General features: G+C 31.6%; 1 protein-coding gene across 1 annotated transcript in view; it reads left to right on the forward strand.

The window, feature by feature from the left end:
- Window positions 1-19,723, forward strand: part of LOC114338515 (macrophage mannose receptor 1-like) — a 251,803-nt gene that overhangs the window by 156,127 nt on the left and 75,953 nt on the right. The gene's annotated exons all lie outside the window — the stretch shown is intronic.

Below are 19,723 nucleotides of genomic sequence, written 5' to 3' on the forward strand. Positions count from 1 at the left end.
TTGACAGATGGTATTGTCATTCGATTTTGTCCATAACCTACTATCGGCACAACCTACTTGATGCATTACTTTTGTCTTAAAATGTTACAAAAAGGAAATCTATTAAAATTAGGAAAAATATAAAATTCCGGATACTTTCTAGACGGACTATAGGTTCAGAAGTCGATTGCTATACGATTTTACTAAATTTGAGTCATTTTTGCCAAACTTTCGGTTTATTTTTAACCGGAAATGATAGGAACCGTAAGTAAAATATTGTGTTCTGCTGTTGCAAAGACGCGTCGAATAATATATCGCTTGAACTATTTTGGCAACTTAAAAATAGCACTTGGCGTTACGACTCTGGAACTGTAAATACGAGATCAAATCTCTCACCTTTAATAGAATACTTAAGCCTGACGTCACAATGATGGGCGGGCAATTTGAAAACCTTTCTAAACATTTCAAATTCCTGTGTGTTTGTCCCGTAGGCAGTTGGAAATATTAGTTTTTTTTATATTGTTTGAAGAGTAAATAAGGACTTTTGATTATGAACATTCATTCCGTGAGATTGGTATTATTTGTTGTTCGTAAATTTGTGAGGTAATAATATCAAAGTATTAAGATATTTACTACTAATGTTCATGTTTTAGGGATATATTATCGTTTGATTAGAACTTTAATTATGGGCCTAGATCCCGCGTACCAAAAAAAAAGTTTATTTTAATAGCAAGCTGAAAATTTGTTAATAGCTTAACGGTGTCTAGTCGGACAAACTTTGATGTATGAAAACACTGGAACAGGAGAAGTTTTAATTGTGGAACAAGTTACAGGTTTCGAACGTCAGACTACGAAAACGTCCCATGTATTTTGTCGGACAGAACCTCCAATTATTGATTTGTCATCCTTTCTTTAAACTCTCATGCAAAAATAAGACTGCTATTGACACCAACATAATTTCTGTCATTTGACATGTTTCACGTGTCGGACTTTGCCCAAAATATTAGTCGGACAAACATTTTTTCATAATACAGGGTGTCACAAAAATACAGGTCATAAATTAAATCACCTATTCTGGGACCAAAAATAGTTCGACTGAACCTAATTTACCTTAGTACAAATATGCACATGAAGAAAGTTACAGCCCTTTGAAGTTACAAAGTGAAAATCGATTTTTTCGAATATATCGAAAACTATTAGAGATTTTGTATTGAAAATGGACATGTGGCATTTTTATGGCAGGAATACCTTAAAGAAAAATTATAGTGAAATTTGTGCACCCCATAAAAATTTTATGGGGTTTTGTTCCCTTAAACCCCCCAAACTTTTGTGTACGTTTCAATTAAATTATTATTGTGATACCATTGGTTAAATTTAATATTTTTAAAACTTTTTTGGCTCTTAGTATTTTTTCGACAAGGCAGTTTTTATTGAGTTGCCGCTTCTTTTCTAATATGTTTACATAAAGATTTTATTGGGGTTTTGTTCCTTTAAACCCCCCAAACGGTTGTGTCGTTCCAATTAAACTATTACTGCGATACCATTAGTTGGACACAGTGTTTTTAAAACTTTTTTGGTTCTTTGTATTTTTTCGATAAGGCACCTTTTATCGAGATATGGCTTCTTTTTTAATAAGTTTTAAAATACACCTAAAAATGTAAATCATAAATAAATTTTCCTATTCTGCCGTGCTAAGCCCAAAGGCGGGATCTGATTTTTTATCGAAAATAAGATTTTTGTATTTTTAGGTAGAATAGGGTATTTAGTATATATTTATAAAGTCTTTGGAGTTGTAGAAGCATTATATTTTAAATAAAATTGCACTTTTGTTAGCGGTATCTACACTTTTCAGTTAAAATACTAAGCAATTTGGCGGCAAATGTTAACCCATTAACCGCCAAGCAAAGAAATACTGCAATAATATGTAATATATTTGATTAACTAGAGTAAAATAAACTTAAACATTCGTAAAAAAATTTTTTTACACTTTGATAATGGCAGGTGTCACAACAACAAAATGGTTCGTTTTCGAACCTTTGGCGGAAATGACATATAAAAATTGAATTTTATTTGTTGTGAAAAGTCTCAAAACATTTAGAGTGTAAATGGACCTGGAAGTTTTCATAAACAAAAATAATATGGTTAGAACATTGCCTACACCTTCTTCAGCTTCTTTGTCAAAAATGAAGTCGAACGGCCCTCTATCCTTTTTAGAAATTATTTTAGATATTTGAAGTTTACACTTTCCAATCCTGTATCTTGCACTGTGCCAGTTGCATAAATTCGACGAATCGACATATTGTCTACTGTCTACAACACTACACATCCTCCCTTATGGAGCCCCCCCCTCCCCCACCCTAGATTATAACAAAACTGAATACCAGAATACCCGTCTTTCTAAAGGTACGTATCCACTATGTTCGTAATATTGGACCACCGAGGCACTGCCGCACGGTCTTTGGCGCACTGTTGCACGGTCCGGGAGCGCCAACCATCCACTATGTTCACGAACCTCTTGCACTCCGCGCTCCCTGCAACTGCTCCCATCGATACGGTATGCGTTCCTCTACATATAAACCGACACCAATTGGAACGCCGAGACGGAGCGCGCACTGTTGCACGGTCCGGGAGTGCCTACCATTCACTATGTTTACAAATCTCTTGCGCTCCCTGTAACTGCTCCCATCTACATGCATGCGCTCCTCTACATATAAACCGCCACCTATTGGACCGTTGAGGCGGAGCGCACACTGTTGCATCGTCCGAGAGCGCCAACCATCCACTATGTTCACGAACTTCTTGCGCTCCGCGCTCCCTGCAACTACTCCAATCGATACGGTATGCGCTCCCTTACATATTAACCGCCCCAGATTGGAGCGCCGAGGCAGAGTGCGCAAAATTGCACAGCCCGGGAGCGCCAAACGTGTCCACTATGGGCACTATGTGGAGCAATTGCAGGAGCTCGGTGTGAAAGCATAGTGGATACGTGTTTTTACACATAATAAAGAAATATCCCAACAAATTACTGCCTGTGCATCACCTTGAACTTATTCCTGATCAGACAGGATTATATGTCGACTTCCGCCAATGGTTCGTTATCGAACCATTATTTTCAAACACGAGATTTGATGACTCAGAAATTATTTTTTTTGTATTTTTATAACAATTGGTGTACAAATAGGTTAAAAAAATAATGTTTTAATTTATTTGACCACAAAAGTGTTATGCCGATAAAATTACTACAGTAAAAATAAAGTTGCGTCGAAGGATTGAAAATGTCGGACATTTAGAAAATATTTTTGTGATGAAAGCATGAGTTTGGAAATTAAACAAAATTAAATTTAGTTACACTTATATCTTCTGGTTGCTTAAAAAATACAAAGATTAAAAAAAATTAACGAATTGCCAAAAAAAAATTTTACAAAAAAATGGTGCGTTTTCGCACCTTTGGCGCTAAATGGGTTAAATACTATGGCGTTTTGACGGTATCTGCTACAGTTGCCGTCCATATACCTTAAAATATTGCACGTACCGCTAATCTACTTTCAAGAATTCTACGCCTACATTTAGAAACCGCCAAATCGCCTTAGTATTACAAAGTAAATTCGGCCTAACTTTACAAGGTTAAATTATTGTGTTAGTTAAAAGAGTTGTGTTAGTAAAAGAAATAATTATTAGCAAGGATGGTAAGAACTTTTCGAGATTATTATATATATTGAAATATATTTTCATTTTTGTTTATAGTATTTCAAGAATTAACCATTTATGTTGTCCTAAACAATATGAATCTGCGCCAAGTGGATGATTTATATGTATGTTTAAACCCTTTGTTAGGTTGCAACAACTAAATCAATGCAACCCATTGATTGCATTTTTTTTGTTTCAATACAAGCTATTATCATTGTTTAACTAGACAATGTCTAGTAGTCTAGTTATACAATGCTATTATAGATACGGGATTGTAGATTTGGGATATCTTTACCTAATCTTTTGAGAATCTTTTACATAAGTTTTATACAAAAATGCTGATTTTATTCCTTTATAAATTGTATGTATTTATTGACCTTTGAAAGAAAACAGATATAACCACAACTAAATATTGTCAATTTGTTGTTGTCATATTGTGGCTCAACAAAATAATAACATTTAATAGTACTTTAATTCTTTCAATTTAATAAACTGGAATACACAGAAAACCTTTTTATTTCATATCAATCACAACTGTAAACCACATACCGCTAATAGGCTTAGTTTTATAGTAAGTTTTGATAAAACGTTTTAGCGGTATCTACCTCTTTTTATATAAAACTTTGTTTTAAAATATAATTAACGGTTCCCTTAATAAACTGAGGCATATATCCATGCATAAAAACTATTAGCTAGTCCAAAAATCCCTAACGGGCCAAAATTTTAGCATTCAATTTTAAAATCGATTTTGCCACCATTTTGTCAAATGTTAGTTACCGCCTTTGGGCCTAGCACGGCAGTATTATTATCAAGTCTCCATAATCGTACTTAGCCATATACAAATATGTGGTGGATTTGACAAATATACAAAATATCTCGATAAAAACTGACTTTTTGAAAAAGTACTGAGAGACAAAAAAAATTTTAAAACATTGTGTTTAACTAATGATATTACAATAATAATTAAATTGGAACGTACACAAAAGTTTGGGGGGGTTTAAATGAACAAAACCCCCATAAAAATTTTATGGGGTGTCTAAATTTCACTATAATTTTTTCTGAAGATACTACTACCATAAGAATGCCACATGTTCATCTTCAATAAAAAATCTCCAATAGTTTTCGATATATTGGAAAAAATCGATTTTCATTTTGTAACTTCAAAGGGCTGTAACTTTTTTATGTGCATATTTGTACTAAGGTAAGTTAGGTTCAATCGAACTATTTTTGGCCCCAGAATATGTGATTAAATTTGTGACCTGTATTTTTGTTACACCCTGTATATTATATTAAAGTTTGCTATTGAATAAACTTAAAAACAACCTGCTAGTTTTCACAATCATAAACTTGTCAGGATGACACGTTGCACGATTAAAATCACGTTCCATAATTAAAACTTATAGTAGGGGAGCAAAGTATGCTAAATTTGCAGTCACTCGAGCGTTATGGGGACCTATTAAATTGTGATTATTAGGTCCTAAAACCAACAAAAGTTAAGTAAAATTTTCCATTTTAGTGGGAAATTTCCATTTTTTAATTTAATTTTCCATTTCCAACAATCGTTTTTTTCGATTATAGCGCCATCTATCCATAATTCGAAAAAATATCTCGAATAAAAGTTGCCTATTTTTACGTAAAGAATCCAAATCAGCAATAAAAATTTGTGGGTCCCATTTAAGATTTTAATGTAACCCCTCACCCCACCTCCGTGGGGGTCGTGTTTGGTACCATTCGATAGATTTTTCAAAAACATTTTGAAAGTGTATTTTGCAGTTTTTCGATCTCATGTTTATTTTGCGAAATATCGCGGGGTTTCTATTTAAAATTTTAAATTTACCCCCACCCCTCTCCGTGGGGGGTCATGTTTAGTACCGTTTGAGAAATTTTTAAAAAATATTGAAGACGTATATTTTAGTTTTTCGATCTGACGTTGATTTAGCGAAATATTCGCTTTTTTTTGTGAAATTTTTTGGCTTACCCATTTCCTTACGCCCCGCTCAAATCGTCAGATTTTTTAAATATACACTCTTTTGCATGTACTTACCTTACCTTATCTTAATCTGACAATTTTGAGTATTTTTAAGGGTATATTTTTTTTGGGCCCCCCTTAACGAATTTCCCTGTGTTAAGATCCAATATATGGTAGACCTACATCTGCAGGGTACCAGGTTTCTCCCCATATGATAATCTGACGCGCTCGAGTAACTGCAAAAATCTCCGCTTGGGCTCCCCTACAATTAACCTGTTCCAGTTTTACCATACATCAAAGTTTGGCCGACTAGACACCGTTAAGCTATTAAAAAATTTTCAGCTTTCTCTAATAATGTTGATTTTTTGGTACGCGGGATCCATTCTTATTATATTTTTAATGTAATTCAAGGTACCTTGTTGTTGTTTTTATCCGGGTTATTTTAAAATAAATTAGGTAGGTATTGAATTTATATACGAAGTTAAAAATATTTAAATTAACGTTTTGTTGTATTTTAGGTGTCAACGATTTTATCTTATAAAAGACTAAAGATATTCGTTTTCTCCTAGTTTAAATTCTGACAACGTTGTCCGACTCCCAAAACCACTGTATTCTGTCCTGAGTTAGTTCTTCATTTAGGTTTCGATTTCTATTTTCCCAGCTTCCAACTCCCAGGTTTCAGCTTTGTTGTGGTCTTCCTAGTTTTTTCTTCTCTGGAGGTTGTCACATCATAGTTTTTTTAGGCAATCGTTCGTCACCCATTCGGCTCACATGCCCATACCATATGAGCTGTTTTCTCTCAACATCCTTAACTATATTGCCCTCTATATCCATTTGTTGTTTTATTACTTAATTCCTTATTCTTTCGGCTCTTGATACTCTCACCGATATTCTGAATGCATCCTGTTCTGTGGCTTCGACCTTTTTCTTATATTTCTCGGTTATTCTCCATGCCTCGGATACATAGAGTAGACTAGTTTAACCATTGTCTCATATAATATTTTCTATTTTCTTTTCTTTGATATTTCTTTACTCCATAGAACTCCGCTTAAGCATGCTATAGCTCTTCTTGCTTGTATGCTTTAATGTTTTATTTCTCGTTCCTTTATTCCACTAAGATCGAAGATGACGTCCAGGTATCTATGTGTATTCATCACGTGGATATATTTTTGGATTGTCGTTGATATCGAGTTGTTCTGCTTCAACGCTAATAGAGAGGTATTTTGTCTCTTCTAAATTGATATTTAATACCCACTTCTGATATTCTTCAATTAGTTTTCTAAGTCTACATTCCACGTTGTCTTTGTCATTTGAGATCACCACCTGATCATCTTCTTCTTCTTCATGTACCATGTCCTTTTAGAACGTTGGTTACCATCATAGCTATCTTAATTTTATTCACTGCCACCCTAAATAGCATGCTTGTATATACACCATACCAATCTCGCAAGTTCTTCAACTACGAGGTTCTTCTTCGTCAAGGAGTGCGTTTGCCTGCTATTTTTCCTTGCATGATATTTTGTAGCAACCTATATTTGGGACCTCTCATTACATGTCCGAAATACTCCAGCTTTCTCTGCTTTATACTTTTTATGATCTCAGTAGTCTTGCTGAGACGTTCTAGTATTGTGAAGTTTTGAATCTTCTCCACCCAGGATACTTTTAAAATTCATCTATAGCACCACATTTCGAAAGCCTTAAGGCGATTTAGATCGATTTTATTCACCTGCATCATCTGCAAACTGTAAAGTTTATATGAAATCCTGATCGTTCAATTATATACCCATTCCTTTGACTTTCCGTTTTCATTGTTACAAATCTGCACAGATATAAATCTTAAACAGGATCGGAGAGATACAACATCCCTGTCTGGGACCCTTAACCGCTTTACCCTTAACTGCAATTTTTTTTGCTAAGATGTTTCCGAATTTAATTTGGGAGTTTGAACCTATATAGATCTTTGAGAGCACTAACCAATGTTTGATGGATATTTGATGTGCCCAGGACTTCCTATAGTTTATTTAGGGTGACTGTGTCATACGGCTTCTTAAAATCTACAAAAGTCGCATGTATCTCCCTATTTGTCACAACTTTTTTTTTTCTATAATTAGTTTAAGACAGAAGGTGTTATCTGTACATGAAAGACCTGCTCTTAATCCTCCTTGCTCTTTGTCTCCAGATGATTGCTCAGCTTCCTCTATCCGTATATTATATACAGTATGCGGCAAAATAAACAGTACTGAAATGAATATTGAAATGTTTATGATTAGTTCTATATTTAGTATATATAATGTAGCCTTACAAACATTAGTAACGACGACGTTCCCGATAAAACAGATGTTAAAGAAGCCCTCTGGCACGAAAAAATCTATAATTATTATTGTCCACACTTCCAGAATGTCGGATGGTGAATCTGCCTCCTTCAGCATTCCTCATAATATGTACGCATCCGGTGGCGCTAGTTCGGGTGAGTGGCGATCTTTCAAAATCATCACCCAGTATTCCAAGAGACTCCCTGGCTACGTGACAGGTTGCCCCGTCCTGCTGACACCATTTTTGATTTTAAGCTTGGAACGTTTTCGGGACCTTTCCCGTATGAGGGAAAATAGCACTCCACAATAAAAAAAATTTCTGCTTCATCCTGAAGCATTTAACATCAACACGACATTCACATACGTTATAACTAAAGCTCGGACTTATAGGCAACAAAAATTGAAGAAAAGGGCGCCTATATAGGCAAAGATTTTTATTAAAAAAGGCAGGAATATTAACATTTAGGCAAAATATAGGCAATAAAGGAATATAATTTATTATTTATTATACAAAGTGAATTAACGTAATATTACCTTAAGGCAGGTATATTTACACATCATAATTATAACATTAGTATAAATAAACTAGTAACTAAATAACTGTTAATTAATAATTAAACATTCTAACCACTTAAAATTTTATCATTAAGAGGATCGGTACGTATTTTCGGCTGCAATGCTATTCAAATGGGGATTAATTTTTTTCGAATCCTGAGAAAACTAATAAGTAGGTATTTTTGAAAAATTTAAACGTAGAATGAAAGATTGCGTTATTAGCGAGGGCCGAAAGTCCCTGAGAACTTCTATAATGTTTATTTTAATTAGTTACAGGGGTGAAAAACTGAGAGAAAATGTAGTGTGATTTTTAATTTCAAATATCTCGTTCGAGAGAAACTTTTTATATATTCTAAGGGACTTTCGGCCCTCGATAATAATTTAGTCTTTCATTAGGTGTTTAAATTTTTAAAAAATATTTATTAGTTTCTTCAGGATTCGAAAAAAATGGACACCATGTCCGTGGAAATCGAACATTCGCTATCTTTGTCATACAACGCACTCAGTCGAATATAATGTTATGACAAGACTCAAGACAGTGACAAGTAGAGATGTGTCCGACCCGCTATTTTGATATAGCAGTTCATTCTGGTACTGCTTTTTAACGCTTTTACGATGATAATAAAATCAATCAGAGAGTTGTTTATTAAACAATATTGATAGTGTATTTGAAAAATAATAATTGATTTAAGGCGTGCAATTAAAAAGAAGTTATTTATTGTTTATATATTATTTATGGATAATCCAAGTATTTTAAGTCATTAAAGTTCAAATAAAGGTATTATTTTTATAAGAGTTTGCTCCGATAACCGTAAATAGGTACGAGTTTACCTATAAAGTAAAGTGCCCATGGTGGCATAAAATGTAGTAAATGCTAATGCTTCAAGTACGTACTATATTTTTGAAGGTTTCACTACACTTAAAAAGCATTTGCTTTTCTCCGTAGTGTTTGCTACAATTTACCAGCCTACATAGAAGAATGTACTACGCTTTTGAAGTATGTGCTTGTTTAGTAGTATTTTGCTTCAGTTTAAGTGAAGTTGGTGGGTGGACGTCTTCGGCGTAGGTATTTTTTTGTTACAATATGGCAGCATTTATGCATGTGTGTCATAGAAACATTTACAAACTAAGAAGAAAATTCTTAATTTTTGGGGTCATTCTTTTATCAAATAAAATTTAATAATTGTGAAGAAGATTAACAAATAACAATGGTTCATTTTTATCCTCGCGTAACTCGTTTGACGCTTCGGAATCTGAGTCACTCGTTTTTACTCATGTACAATTCTAATAATTAAATAATCCAACAAATAGTTTATTCCTTTATAGTCTGGGCTGATTATCGGAGAATAGGCCATTTTTGGGAAAAGTTATTTACCAGCAATTTTATTGCTGGAATCGAATTATAAGATCCTATATATTAATATTATAGTTATGCAAAGTCCTCAGATAGTGTGCTACTTTTTTTATAAACAAAATGGCGCACGAAAATCGTGTTTTTTTTAATTATTGCTCTACAACTCCGAAGATTTTAACTTTACAACAAAAACACTCAAATAAAAATTCACCGTGATTAAATTCTGCATATAGACGCGTTTTTTTCCGATCTGCTTCGACGAAAATTTTCCTCGGAAAATGCGGGTTTTCCCAACAAAATCTTTAATTTTCAAATAAAGTTTTAGATAAGTAATTATCTACCAATAATTAAATAATTTGGTGACTTAAAAGCCTTTTTGGTTTAGATTATAGTTCCAGAAGCTGATGAAAATTAAACGAATATTTTAGCAACAATTCAATTGTAAATTAATAATTTACGGTCGCAATAATAACCAAAATAATTATGATACACTGATCAAGCTTTGAAATCTTATAAAGATGAGATGTCTATTTAATATTTTGTTGACAAAATATGAATTTTTTATTTTTTTGCATAATCTTTAAATGTTTAAAAAAAATAGTTATAAACAAATTAACGTTTCTCAGAAAGTTTTTATTATATTATAATTTAAAAAAATAACTAAAATGGGCATTTTAAATATCTTTAAAATGAATGCTTTAAAACTTTTTTGCAACCATTTGTAAAAAAGTTATGAAACAGCAAAATAATCATATGATTACTACTGTGTTTACACTTTTTTTAATTCTTTCAAAGCGTAAAAGTGAGTTTAAAGTACAAGCTAATTATTTACAAAAAAATATCGATTATCAGTTTAATAGTTATATTTTAGTTAAAGATTATAAATATATTTTTTTGTAATTTACACGCGCGAAAGTAGAGTAACACAGTACTGTAGCTAACATTTTCACTCGGAGCGACGACCGGCCGCGTGATGTACAATTTTAATAAATAATGCATGCTGCGTGTCAGTCGCTTCGAGTGAACATTTTAGCTCCGACTCTGTATCAGGCCTACGTTTGCGCTAAAAATTACAAAAAAAAGTGTTTTAATCTTTGATTAAAATATAACTATTGCAGTAATTTTTGACATTCTTTGTGAGTAATTAGGTTGTACCATAGACTCACTTTTAAGCTTTGAAACAATTAAAACTAATTATAAACAACGGAGATTTCGTATATTTATTTTGCTGTTTCATAACTTTTTTGCAAATGGTTGGAAAATTTTTTTAAAGCATTCATTTTCAAGACCTATGAAATACGCATTTTAAATATTTTTTTAAATTAGAATATAACGAACAATTTCTGAGAAATGTTAATTTGTTTATAAAAATTTTTTTTAAACATTTAAAGATTATGCAAAAAAACGAAAAATTTATATTTTGTCGACAAAATATTAAATAGGCATCACACCTTTATAACCTTTCTAAGTTTGATCAATGTCTCATGATTATTTTGGTTGTTATTGCGACTGTAAATTGTTAATTAACAATTGAATTGTTGCTAAAATATTCGTTTCATTTTCACCGGCTTCTGAATTTATAATCTATATCAAGAAAGCTTTTATTTCACCAAGCTATATAATTATTGATAAATAATTACTGGCCCAAAAAATTTATTTGAAAATTCGATATTTTGTTGGGAAAACCCACATTTTCCGAGGAAAATTTTCGTCGGAGCAAATCGGGAAAAACATGTCTCTATGCAGAATTAAATTGGGGTGAATTTTTATTTGAGTGTTTTTGGTGTAAAGTTAAAATCTTCGGAGTTATAGAGCAATAATTGAAAAAAATAAGATTTGTCGGCGCCATTTTGTTTATAAAAAAAAGTAGCACACTATATGCGGACTTTGCATACCTATATTAATAATATATAGGATCTTATAATTCGATTTCAGCAATAAAATTGCTGGTAAATAACCTTTCTTTGTACTTTAATAATTAGACCAACGTATTATAACTATTTTTTTTTCAAAATTTAAAGATTATGCAAAAAAAAAGAAAAATTTATGTTTTGTCGATAAAATATTAAATAAGCATCTCATCTTTATAATCTTTATAAGTTTGATCAATGTACCATGATTATTTTGTTTATTATTGCGATCGTAATTTGTTAATTAACAATTGAATTGTTACTAAAATATTCGTTTAATTTTCACCGGCTTCTGGAATTACAATCTATACCAATAAAGCTTTGATGTCACTAAATTATTTAATTATTGATTAATAATTACTTACCTAAAACTTTATTTGAAAATTAGAGTTTTTGTTAGGAAAACCCGCATTTTCCGAGGAAAATTTTCGTCGGAGCAAATCGTGAAAAACATATCTCTATGCAGAATTTAATTGCGGTGAATTTTTATTAAGCTGTTTTGGTTGTAAAGTTAAAATCTTCGGAGTTATAGAGCAATTATTGAAAAAAATACGATTTGTCGGCGCCATTTTGTTTATAAAAAAAGTAGCACACTATCTGCGGACTTTGCATACCTATATTATTAATATATAGGATCTTATAATTCGATTCCAGCAATAAAATGGCTGGTAAATAACTTTTCCATGAATTTTTCTAATTAGCCCAGAGTATTAAACGAGAATAAAATTTAATGCGAAAATTCTTGGTTTACCGATAGATTTTATAGATCATATTTTCACTATAAATTTAAAATTAATTTGAAAAATACACTAGTAATTAAAATTAATTTGAAAAATACAACAGTAATTAATTTGATTTATGTAAAAAAGTACTTACTTCAGTTGAGCTAACCGTCTATTTCTTCGCTTTTCAATAACACCTTTCTTGTAAGAACGTCCCATATTTTAATTTGCGCAAATAAAGAAATAAATAAAGTCTTTATAAATTAATTGAGTAATACTACATTTATACAACGCAGTTCTTCACATGTTCAAACCTTATCTAAGCTTTCCATGGTAACACTACGTTATTAAAATACCTTTACAACTTTTTTTTCGACTATTTGTATAGTATATAAATAATGGTATTTATCCAAGAACCAAGAACATTCAAAAAGTGAACGAAACCGAAATAGCCATCTCTACCTTTCTAATGACAATGTCACTGTCAACCTAATGTTTATACCTGCAGTTTCCATACCAGTGAGAATTTTACTACACGTAATTTGCCGTGTAAAGACAGAAAAAGTAGGGATAGCCGTAAAATATTTGCGAATTATGTACCCATAGCCTTAATAGAAACAACTAAATGTTTTTCAATATTTTCGGTCTTAAAACTATGTCTTCGATCACTTAAAATTAATTTGTACATTGAAAACGAACGTTCGACATCGACAGATGTAATTGGAGCATATTTCAGAGCGGATAATAAATCTGGCATAATTTGTAATTCCTCGGAAAATGTCCCATTCAAAACTTTAGCAACATTAGATAAAAACAAAAACCTTCATTCTTGTCGAAAACATATTTCATTTTTTTTTAAATTAATTGACCGTTACTTCCAGGTGCCGATTTAATTTTCGTCTTTAAATTATCTATTAATTTTACTGACTCACATAAATTTATCTCTTGTTTTTCTAATAAGGTAATTGTGGTAACTATTAATTTATAATTGTCATTCATATAAGCGAGTTCCTGTTTCAATTTGGGATTTTTTAATATTTTTTTTGCTTCTCGAATGGCTTCGGAAATATCATCATCAAATTCTGACATAACTAATTCTATTTCATTGCAATGTTCAAAGTAAAAAAAACTGCTTCGAGCCAGGTTCCCCACCTTGTAATTACTGGTTTAGGTGGCAAAGGGACACCATGAAGTCTTTCTTTATATATTTGCACCCTCAACGGAGCCTTTACAAAAACTTTTTCATAAAATTTATAAAATTATTTACCAACGGAAACAGATTTCTTATTTCTTCAGCAATTCTATTTACCCCGTGGGCTACACAAGTGCAATGAATTAAATTAGGATAAAAAATCTTTAAATTAACAGCAGCTTATAACATATATGCCGCAGCATCTGAAAGCATTAAAACTATTTTATTCACTGGTATAGGGTTGGGTAAAAAGAGGTTTGTTAAACTATCTTGTATAAATCGACTTATTGTTAAATTGTTTGTTTTTTCCAATTCTTTAACGGCAACTAAATAAGGTTTTCTCGCAAAGTTTTCGTTAAAAATTCCAATCATTAAATTAGCTATATACCTGCCGCATACATCTGTCGTTTCATCCACGATAATATACAAAAAATTGCCCTCTAACTCCCGCTTAATTTTTGAAATACATTCCACATAACATTTTTCCACAGTATGTTTTCTCAATGTACTCTCGTCCGGTAAGGATTTATTAAGATATTTTTCGAAAAAGCATTTAAAACTAGGGTTATTAACTTTATATAGAGGAATGTTGGATGCAATCATCATCTGGCATAAATCAGATTTAAATGCGTCTTCCTCCTTTTTTTTGAACTGCTTAAACTATCCCGCAGAGATATTTGGGCTAACTTAGAGGAATTTAATTTTTCCAAATTACCTTTATGAAGTGGGGTTCCACAATGCTGGTCAATAAAGTACTTTTTTCTACTTGAAATCTGAGAATTAAAAAAAAATAATTAGAATTCTAAAACCGCTTTAGAATTTAGTTATGTTGTGGGACGAGAAACAAAGAGAAAAAATAAAACTTACCGATTTGCCGCATGGTTTACAAAATGCTCCATCCCCTTCTAGAGAAAGTTCCGAATAAGGTGCTATCCATAGCCTTAATTTAGATGTCATCTTTCCACACAAATGTCTAAAACGTTTTAAAACGTGTTCTTTGCTTTTCGGTATACGCAACAAAACTAAACTAGGATATAGCAATTTGTGACTAAACTCTGACACAGTAACCGACTGTACAACTGATAATAAACTAATAAAGCTTAGGGATTTCCAAATAGTTAACCCTCAAGTCTCGATCAGGTACATTTTCCTAGAAATCTGTTATATAAACAAACCATTGATATTTTATTATTGACCCAACATTTTATTATAGAATGGTTTAGTAATAGAATAATATCATGGGTAGTACCATGAAATTTTAAAAAAGGCACAAATAGGCGGAATTTACGAAAAAAGGCAAAAAGTGCAAAAAACAATTATAATAGGCAAAATAGGCAAAAAAAGGCATTTTGCCTATAATCCGAGCTTTAGTTATAACGACGTTCGGAAACCACTCAGTACGTTTCGGCGCATGAAACAAATTTGAGGCATACGCATTTTAGTACTGTTTATTTTGCCGCATACATTACATACAGTGTGGAAGACACTCATGGAATAACATTATTTCTGTTCTTCTTTCAAAAAATTATGCCGAAACCCGTCGATTTTTATATATAAATTTACACTTTGTAAACATATATTTAAATGTACAGGGTGATTGACGCAAGCTTAGTAGAGTCCATAAGCTTTATTTTTAATGGAACACCCTAAACATTTTTATATTTTTAAAAGCTGCTTAACAACCTGATTTCAAGGAAATATATCATGTAGGGTGTATTACAAAATAATACACAGTGAAATTTTAAAATTATAAAGTCTGTAAAGTACTTACATATTTCTTAAATAAAATTGTTTGTGTTCTTAATGTAGAAAATTATAAAAAATACTGGTACATACAGGTCAACTCTTAAATTCAAATGAGCACTTTAAAAACATAAATTTAAATATACAGGGTGATTCACGCAAGTATAGCATAGTCCATGGTCTTTTATTATAATATATCTTCAGTTTTAATTTATATTTTTATATTTTTAGCAGCTACTTAACAATAGTGTACGAAACAGAGGTTGAACCTCGCAAAATGGACACAAGTCCGGTTTTTTTTTTTTTTTCTGGTATATTATCAAGGGGTGCTTATTATGGGACTAACTTTTTCTGTTAAATTTGTGGTTTTTGCGAAACGTAGCCCTTCCTGTACGTTTTGCAAAAAATTTACTTAAAAGTACAATGAACAGGACTATATTATTTCGTACTATTTATTTCCCGACAGCATATGTCTATCACCCACCGTTTAGCGGGGGTGGCGCCCCAAAATTGATAAATTTTTAAAAAAGATGTTTAAACAAAATTATTTTGCCCTAACTGTAATGAAAATCAAGAAGAAACCGTGCGGCAAATATTCGAAAATAAGTGACTGATTTTTTGGTATAGGTTTAATTTAAGGGCAATTGCAAATTTTTAAGTTACAGGGTGTTACATTTTAAAAAACCCCTTTTTATACCATCTGAACCGCCTATGCTAGAGTAAAAAAACTTTCAGCGAATATCCATGTACTGGTGTTATTTACAAATTTGTATAATGCACCCAAATATTTTCCCCGGACCACCCAAAAAAGAATTAATAAAGAAAATAATCAAAAATTGATTTTGGGCCACCACTGTGGCTTTAGGGTGCAAAGAAAATAAAATATGCTTAGGTCATAATGTGTAGCAGACAGTATGTTCTCTTGTTTTCCATAAGTACGTTATCAATAAAATGAATAGGTGACGAAAAAAAAATACTGGAGCCCGCCAAAGCATTTCTTAGGTTTACGGCGCCACTGTGCCGTAACGGTTGCTTATACGAAAAAAGTGCGCAGGACCTTATTTGTAGATAAAATAATGATCTTTAATTCTTTATAAGTTTTAATTTAAAAAAATGCATAGGTAATGAGAAAATCGTAAAAATATGCTCTTCAAGGGATAGGGGTAGTTTCCGCAGTTTATTTTCAAGGATAGGGGCAGTTTCCGCAGGGATGTTACAATAATCATATATATTTATGAAAACCCTATTGATGGAGCATATGCTTATATGGGTCAAAAAGCAAAAAAAAATGTTTTTTCAACCCCCCCTTTATTTATTTTTTTTTTGGCTACAGGGGTTATAACAAAAAATCGCTTTTGGTGTCCATGTATGGGAGTATGGGTAATAAGAACGTACACAAAATTGTATATGAAGCATTTTAATAAAGGGCATGTTGTGAGAAGGATTCCAAGAAAATCACTTTCTTTATAAATTCACCTTTTTTAGGGTGGTTCCGGAAAAAAATGGGGGTGCATTATACAAATTTGTAAATAAAACCAGTACATGGATAATCGCTAAAAGTTTTTTTACTCTAGCACCTGAGTTCAGATGGTATAAAAAGGGGTTTTTTAAAATGTAACACCCTGTAATTAAAGAATTTGCAATTGCCCTTAAATAAGACCTATACCAAAAAATCAGCCACTTATTTTTGTGAATAATTTCCGCAGGGTTTCTTCTTAATTTTCATTAGAGTTAGAGCAAAATATATTTTTTTAATAACATCTTTTTTAAAAATTTGTAAATTTTGGGGCGGCGCCATCCCCGCTAAACGGTGGGTGATAGACATATGCTGTCGGGAAATAAATAGTAGGAAATATAGTCCTCCTCATTTTACTATTAAGTAAATTTTTTTCAAAACGTACAGGAAGGGCTAAGTTTCGCAAAAACCACAAATTACCCCCTTTAAAGGAATAAAAAGGGGATTCCAGGGCGAATTTTTTTAAGAAAATATTAGTCCCATAATAAGCACCCCTTGATATACCAGAAAAAAATAAAACCGGACTTGTGTCCATTTTGCGAGGTTCTACCTCTGTTTCCTACACTACACTAAACCTCATCTCAAACAAGTGTATTATGTAGGTAGTCTAGTAAAATAAAATTACACTACATGTAAATCAAAATGTACATTCGTACAGGTTGAAACAAATTTTATATCAAAGTTTAGGTGGGTACAAAAGATATTTCCAAAAAGTATCCAAATCATACAAGGGGATCATTGTTTAAATAATTAAAAAGGGGTCATTTTTGCAAAAAAATACTTTTTTAACTGCTGAAGTCATTCAATTACTAATGAAGGTCAATAGGATTATTTTCTGCAAAGTTGAAGGGTAAATCCTTCACATAAGACTTACTAAATTAAATTTGACCCCCTATTTATTTAAATAATTATACATGAAACTTTAAAAATCCATTTCCAAAAAAATATTTTTAGCGTTTTAAATAAGCACTATGAAACATCTTATTTTAAAGGAGAACTTGCGCTATATTATCAGACAAATTATTCAGATATTATTAAGATATCAGATATTATTAACAAAAAAAAATTGGTTCAAAAATATTTATTATTTTTTGAGATATTGAATTTGTTTTTTAAATGTTACTCTATTTTCAATTGCAAAAACGTGATTGTTGCCAAAGAAATATTCACCTGTATTAAATCTTATTATTATTATTTTTATGTATTTTTTCGATAAATGTATTGATAAATTCAAATTTCAATTAAACTTCCCCTTAAAATGGCATTTGAAAATTATTCAAATTTGTTTATAATTTTTTTTTAATAACGTGGCGGGGATTAAGTATTTTGAAATGCCGTTTTGATAATTGGATTCCTGGGAATTTTTTATAATTAACAAATTTTTTTGTCGTTTTTTCTTCTTCTTTTTTTTTTCTTGGAGTTATATTACTACGGGCCCTTCTAGGGTTAAGTTTCATTAATAATGTCGAATCTCTAAGTTGTAGATTCTAGAACTAAAAATATTAAGATTGGTCTAAAATCACTTAAATAAAATGTGGCTACTTACTGAGTTACAGGGTGTTTCATTTAAAAATTTAAAAATTATTTTTACCAAGTATGTACTTTCAAACTATTTAACGTATCCTTATCATACTTGGCAGAAAGTGAGGGTACTATACAGCCTACCAAATTGTGGTCAATAAAAGTTTCTAGCTACTACCAGAGGCGTACGACAGGGGATAGTTAATGGTTGACCCTATCCAAACTCTACGCCACTGAGGGAATTACTATTTTAGCGAAAATTTTCGAGTCTCCAATACTTTCTATGTAAATGATATGCTCCTTACTGGTAACGATTAAGTCATTGGTTTTCGAGATATTAGACGTTAAAAATGAAACGGCATAGTTATTTTGATTCATTCATTCATTCATTTTAAACTTCCAATATCTCGCAAACTGATGACTTTATCGATACCAATAAAGTTATTTACATAGAAAGTATTGGAGAATCGAAAAATTTCGCTAAAATAGTAATTCACTCAGTGGCGTAGAATTTGGGAATGGTCAATCATCCACTATCCCCTGTCGTACGCCTCTGGCACTAGCTAGAAACGTTTATTAATCACAATTTAGTAGGGTGTATGTATAATAGCCACACTTTCTGCCAAGTATGATAAGGATACGTCAAATAGTTTTAAAGTACTTGGTAACAATAATTTTTGAATTTTTAAATAAAACACCCTGTAACTCAGTAAGTAGCCACATTTTACTTAAGAGATTTTAGTTAAATCCTAATATTTTTAGGTCTAGAATCTACGACTCAGAGATTCGACATTCTTAATGAAATTTAACCATAAAAGGGCCCGTAGTAATATAACTCCAAGAAAAAAAAAAGAAGAAGAAAAAATGACAACAAAATTTTGTTAACTAGTAAAAAATTTCCAGGAACCCAATTATCGAAACGACATTTCAAAATACTTAGTCCCCGCGACGTTATTAAAAAAAAAATTTATAAACAAATTTGAATAATTTTCAAATGCCATTTAATGGAAATTTGAATTTATCAATACATTTATCGAAAATATACATAAAAATAAAAATAATGAGATCTTAAGCAGGTGAATATTTCTTTGGCAACAACCGCGTTTTTGCAATTGAAAATATAGTAACATTTAATAAACAAATTCAATATCTCAAAAAATATTAAATATTTTCCGACCAATTTTTTTGCTTAATACTGGTAACATAGCGCAACTTTGTCTGTAAAATAAGACATTTTATAGTGCTTATTCAAAACGCTAAAAA

This window comes from Diabrotica virgifera, chromosome 8 (genome assembly GCF_917563875.1).
Source record: "Diabrotica virgifera virgifera chromosome 8, PGI_DIABVI_V3a".
NCBI classification, from domain to species: domain Eukaryota; kingdom Metazoa; phylum Arthropoda; class Insecta; order Coleoptera; family Chrysomelidae; genus Diabrotica; species Diabrotica virgifera.